The sequence below is a fragment of the Zingiber officinale genome, chromosome 5B, assembly GCF_018446385.1.
Source record: "Zingiber officinale cultivar Zhangliang chromosome 5B, Zo_v1.1, whole genome shotgun sequence".
Taxonomy (NCBI): domain Eukaryota; kingdom Viridiplantae; phylum Streptophyta; class Magnoliopsida; order Zingiberales; family Zingiberaceae; genus Zingiber; species Zingiber officinale.
Genome location: NC_055995.1, coordinates 134,335,302 through 134,342,392, shown reverse-complemented (window position 1 = coordinate 134,342,392; position 7,091 = coordinate 134,335,302).

Genomic DNA, 7,091 nt, shown 5'->3' with positions numbered 1-7,091 from the left:
TCAGGTAATTCTATAAGTTCTCAAATGTCGTTATTCACCAAAGACTTCATCTCTTTCTTCATGACATTGCCCCATTTTTCTAGATGAGGGTATTATTTGATTTCTTAGAATGATGTGGAATCATCTTTCAACCGATATCAAATTCATGCTCTTGGAGATATACATAATCACGAGACATCGTGGATCTTCTATCTCTAATGGATCTTCTTAGTGACACTTGATCTTGAGGTCGTTGGGAGTCATTCTCAACCATAGGAGAGAATACTTCTATTTGTGATGTTGTACCTTCCAAATGAATTAGAGATGACATACGAATATTATGGCGAACTATCCCTTCCATTTTTGCAGCTTCAACTATATATGAAATGGTAACCATTTCACTATTAGCTGCATTAGTAATTACCATATTATGATCATTATTACTCTCCTCAAATGATATTTCCTTAGTTTTATCACTACCATCATCCTCAATGAATTTGACATTACTCGTCTCGAAAAAGGATCTACTTAAGGGGTTATAGAACTTGAAATCTCTTGAGTTTTCAAAGTATTTTACAAAGTGGCAACTAACGGTCCTTTAGTCCAATTTCCTTTCGTTAGGCCTATAGGGTCTAGCTTCAGCTGGACAACTCCAGCCATGTAGATGCCTCATACTAGGTGTTCTACCTGTCCACAACTGGTATGGGGTTTCCATTACTACCTTATTAGGAACTGTATTGAGTAGGTAAATTATAATTTTGAATGTCTCACCCCACAGGAACTTTAGTAGAGAAGACAATGAATCATACTTCTCATCATGTCCTTAAGGGCGTTACTCTGCTACACCATATTTGGGACCATTCTGTTGAGGTGTCCTAAACATGGTATTGCGCCACAATACCGCACTCAACAAGGTAATCTGCAAATGGTCCAGGACGTTGTTCACCTGATCTGTCAGATCTACCATAGTATTCACCACCACGGTATAATCTTACGACCTTAATCTTCTTACTAAGTTAACTTTCAACTTCGACTTTGAAGGTTTTGAACATATCTAGGGATTGCGACTTCTCATGAATAAGATACAAGTATCCGTATCAAGAATAATCATTTAAGTTTATAAGTATGCTTGGCCATTCTAAGAGATCTTAGGGAATGATCCACATGTATGTATGTATACGCTGTAAGACTTTATTACTTCGCCTTGAACCCTTATTACTTTTGTTAGTTGCTTTCCCCTTGATACACTTAATGTAGATTCTAAAATATGGCATATCACGAGGCGCCAAAATTTGGTGTCGGCCTTTTTGCATGTCACGAGGCGCTCCAAATTAATAAATATTGGAAACTCACATAAACTAAAGATAACACGTGTAGTAAGGAGTCCCAAGTCATATTTTTCCAAGGTTAACTAGTATATTGTGTGAAAATTCTAGAATTAGATCCAATCAAAATCTAACTAAACGAGGTCAAGAATAGCATCAAAGGAGGATAACTCTTATCTAAACATGATCCACTTCCTTCTCATCAAATTAACATCAATTAAATTGTAATTACTATTCAACATTGAATCAAATGAGTCATCTAATATCTCCATAATTCACAGTCAAAATAGCCATTGCTTCAAGAGCTAAAACAAGAGTTCCTACATTCAAGACTTGAACCTCAACTTAATCATGCATGAACCAAAATAACATTTAACTCACAATCACATTCACATGTCAAGTAATTCTTTCACCATCAAAATTAAATCTCATTGACAGCGTACCCATTGAAAAGAGCAAGAATTTCTCCAATTCAAGAACTAGAACTAACTCAAACTTGTGGAAACCGAAGCATGAAATTCAAAGCAAACCATAGAAATATTTTGCAATCTAAGTTAGTAGCTACTCATGGGTTGAATTGCAAACATAAAAAGAAAACAAATAGCAAGGCTAAGTAATCAAAACAAAATTGCAAACATCTAAAGAAGCTGAACTTCGGACTGGATTGCAGAAATTCATCAAAGTCATAATTGCAAACAAGAAAACAGAATTGGAATTGCAAAAGAAATTCAAACAAATCGAAATAGCAAGAAAATGAATCAGATCTTAGGATCTGAGCAAATGTGAGAACAAATTAAAGACAAAGACAATGAAAACTAAACCCTAACATTCCACAAATCCAAACCCGGATCAAAACCTTCCTCATTTTGCCATAAACAGATATGTTTCGTAAACCTCCCTTAAACACCCAACGAACAATAACCAAGCTTCCAACTATCATCAGAGAATGCTCACAGCTCCTGGAGAGCTCCCTCGAAGCTCACATCTAGCTGGTAACTTCACAATCCGAAGACACAAAGCAGAATTCTGTGAGTTTGCAAACCAGATCAACCGGCCAAATCGACCCAAGTTTGCTGTGGTATGGAAATCGGAAAAGGGTCAGTAGCTCCCGGAGAACTCCCTTGAAGCTCTGGTGGAAGCGGACAACGCCGATCTGGAACCTCCCTCGATCGGGTTTGCGGCGATGAAACAGAATCTAATTGCGATCTGGAGACCTCCCTCGATCGCTCTCTGAACGCCGGAAAGTGAACACCGGCCGCTTAGGATCGTCGTCGTTGAAGAAGAAGAAGCTCGGATCTAGTTTGTGGAAAGGGAACTCGGCCGTCGCTGGTGATATTAACCTTTCTAGGCGTTATTTAGATATATGCCCTAAACACTTGTGCTATAAATGGATGAATTCTCATCTACACACCATGCTTCACACTTATAATATGCATCACAAGATTATCTGTATGAATTTTAGTATCTAATCTATCTAGTTTGTCAATCAAGGAACCAATACCACGTAAGATAGAATTTTGAAAAATACTAAACTTTCCATTTTCAAATGAACAAGTATATCCAAATTTTTTCAAACATGAAATAGAAATTAAGTTCTATTTAAAAGATGACATTATAAATGTATTTTCCAAATTCAAAAGTGCATCGTTCCCCAAACAAACTCTAAAGACAACTATTGTCTCTACTTTTACCTTCTTGCCCATTCCGATAAGATGAATCTTTAGGCATCAATTGACATTTAGCTCGTTAGATAACCTTGTACAATTACACTTATGTGAGTAGTTGCACAATATCTATTTACCAAGTGTTATTAGGTATAGTAGCTAGGTTGACTTTTGAACTAACAAAGTTGAGAAGTATACCTTTCTTGGTATGCCAGTTGACGTATCTAGAGCAATCTTTCTTTAAATGATTTTACTACAAAAGAAATAAGTTAGGTCTGGATCTTATTACTTTTGTACATTATGCCCTAAAGCCCCAGTCACTATAAAATATTTATCCTTCTTCTTTTTGTTGTTCAAATATTGAGATGAGGATGCATAGTGAGCACTTTTGAGATGTGTCACCTCTTAATATATTTTCTTCCTATACACACTGAGCTATGAGCTCATTTAGTATCCATTTCTCCTTTTGAGTATTATAGTTAATCTTAAAAAGGAGTGAACTGTGTAAGCAGAAAAATTAAGATAAGATTCACAGTGATACTTTTAGATATGTTTAACTTTAGTATCTTATGCCTTATAAAAAAGTTGGACATCTCCATGATGTACTCAGGGAAGGTTTTAGCATCCTCTTTCTCAATTATTGAACCTTAAGTAATTCTAGAATTGACATTCCCATGATCATCAGACTCATGCAATTAGATTTCTCCTACTTGTCAAAGTTCACCTTTTGATTCGTAGTCGAATCATCAGTCAAGAGTACAGGGTGATCATGTCTAAATGTAGACTTCAGATCTATGCAACCCAATAAAACTATAATATGCTTTTTTTCATTATCCAAAGTTTGTGCCAGTAAACACAGGGATGTTATTTAAATTACAAACATTGAGAGTACTATATAAACAAAAAATAAAGAACATACCTCAATTTAACAAACAAGACATGTATCTTTATAGTTATGCAATAACAAAATACAACAACCAAAACATTCAACTATGTGGGCATTAATGGAGATATCTAGTGCAACATTACATTAAGTCTTTGGACTAAATTGTAACTTACTATTGATACTCTATAAATAACTCATGATTATCTTCATTTGCCACATAACTCACATTCCTTTGGGCAGACACATTATGGGTATGATACTTTATTCATAAGTTTCCTTGGTTAGCTTATATTTTCTAGCATCACTTATAATGCCTCTAACAGGCCACATAGTGCTCATTCCATTGGACCAACACACCATGTGCATGATCAAGAAGTTTAACTTAATTTGTGAGTTTCCTTAAATATATATCTGATACAAGAATGATTTTTCTTTGGGCCAATAACCCTTATCACGGACATACATCCCTTTATACTAATACTCTTAGCCTCTCCAATAGTTCTTGCATTGGCAATAGTATAGGTTTGACTAAGTAGCAAGAGCGGAGAAGAATCCAGGAAGAAATTGCTAAGACCTGAGCTAAATTTAATTATAACTCGTTTGGTATTAGACATCAATCGATTGACACTTTTATCAATCGATCAAGAATGGATGTGAATCGATTCACACACGTGCTAATTGATTGATCAATCGATTGAACACACATGAATCGATCCATTAATTGATTGAAAAATACTTCTGTTCGCTAGTTCATCCATCCCAATTGATTAGTTGACTAATGTTAATCGATTAGCCAAACGATTCAGAATCTTTTGTGGATAACCCAGCAAACTTCAATCGATTAATCGATCGATTGGTAAACCCTAATCATATAGCTGATTAATTTAGAAGCTTTTTGTTGGCTTCTTACGATTTTCAATCGATTAGCTGATCGATTGGTGACTCCAATGATTTAGTCGATTAATCGAGAAGCTCTCTGTTAGATTCCCATAAATTTCAATCAGTTGATTGATCGATTAGTGAACCCCAATTGATCAGTTAATCGACTCAGAAGCTCTTTGTTAAACCTTTTGTCACAATCGGGCAATCCCAATCGATTGGTGAACACTCGATTAGCTAATGATTCTGGCCCCCTTCTGTTCGCGAACTTAAGCATCCTAATTGATTAAGCCTTACGCCAATTGATTGACAAACCCTAATCGATTGGTCGATCGATATAGGAAGCTTCTATTCGTAAATTCATGACTTCCAATCGATTAGGAACCTTCCCAATCAATTGATATTAGAAAACCTAATTTTTTTAATGTGATTTTCTACCCCAAAATTGCTCCGTCAATCTTATTCTTCACATATAATGCAAAAAATTCAATTCATAGGTTAGATCCTAATCTATCTATGCTACATCAAACGAATATACATTAATTTCGCTTGTTCATATAGAGTCAAATACAAAAATTGATGTATTTATGTCAAAATATTGAAAAATAATCCTTATGCCTTAAAAAATTGATAACAAGTTAATCCTAAGCTCTGATACCAATTGTTAGAATTGCAATACATCATACATGAACCAAATGATGTATCTAGAACAGGATCAAACTATTATCAATCTCTAAAGTACACTACAAAAATGGCTGTGTTTAACGACGGGGTACCGACGACATCTCAACTCTGTCGACGTATAGCTACTGAATATACCTCTATCGGTAAGTCCCGACGGGATTTAGGTCAGTCGGTACTTACCGACGGAATTATTATTCTGTCGGTAATTACCGACGGAATAATAATTCTGTCGGTACTTACCGTTAGGGTTTTGTTTATTTCCGACGGAATTAATATTCCGTCGGTAAATAGGTACAGCTAACAGGTGCGGCGCATAAACATTACCAACGGAATTATAATCAGTCGGTAATTACCGGGTTTAGGGTTTTATATTTTCGACGAAAAACCAATTCCGTCGGCATATACCGACGGATGTATGTTTCCATCGGTGGGGTTCCGCCCGTAGCCGTTCTCTTTTAAATTCGCTAAAGCTTGCCCGATAACTAGTCGTAATCACCGACGGAATTAACAATTCCGTCGGTAATTGTTGGATTGAGACGCACTAGAGGGGGGGTGAATAGCGCTCGCGACTATTTCGTTCGATTCGTAAAACTATCGGAGTTAAAACACGCAGCGGAATAAAGAAACAAACACAGAGACATAGGAGAATTTACTTCGTTGGAGCCTAGATCGACTCCTACTCGAAGGCCCGCGATCCTTGATCGCTTCCCGTGGGCAACAACTATAAGTTCGTAAAAATGTACAATAAGATATTACAATTGAAAGCACTAAAACAAATTATACCGACAACAATAAAGTAGCAGAATCTGAAGCTCCGGGTTGTCGGGGGCTTGTAACAACACTTCTGGACGTTTCTTGAGCAGCTTGTAGCATAAGGGTTGCTTGGAGTTTGTTGTACTGAGCTGCTGGTTGAAACTCTCTTATAAAGGGTGTTCAAGGCGCCTTGAAAGCCATCCAAGGTGCCTCCATGCTGGCCGAGTCATACGCTGAGATAGGGGCTGAACTGGTCGAACCTTATCAGGTTCAAGGCGCCTTCATGCTTCCTCAAGGCGCCTTCATCCTCCAGTCCAAGGCGCCTTGAGCCTCCTTCAAGGCGCCTCCAAGCCTGCTTCGCAGCCAGCTCATGTTTGCACCCGAGGCGCCTCCAAGCTCCATGGAGGCGCCTCGGACACTGTTCATCCGAGGTAAACTTGTGCTCCTTTGCTCCTGCAAAAGTGTTAGTCCTAAACACATATCATGCAACACAAAGTTAGTGTTGGACCCCGTGGTAGTTTTGATGTGATCAACCAAGTTGGTTAGGTCCTGCTGTGTTTGATCCCTATGTCTGAGTGTGCAGGAGCTTAGGAGCACAGGAAGTCGAGCGGAAGACGCAGCTAGCGAGAAGGACGTCACGGGAAGGGAGCCGACGGGCTCGGTGCGTCCGAAGGACGAGAGAGCTGCGGAAGAGTACTCCGGTGGGCGTGAAGAGCGTGCGCGGCGTTCGAGGGACGTTAAGCCGGGACGGAAGGCTGCTCGAGGAGAAGACCGGGAATTGGGTTCGGGTGAGCCCTATTCCGGTTGGCCGCAATCACCCAAAAGATCGGAGCGTCGGAAGTCAAAGTGGAGCAAAGAAACAAGCTGGAATGTTGAGCTGCCAGCTTGGAGGCGCCTCCATCAGGCTTGGAGGCGCCTCCA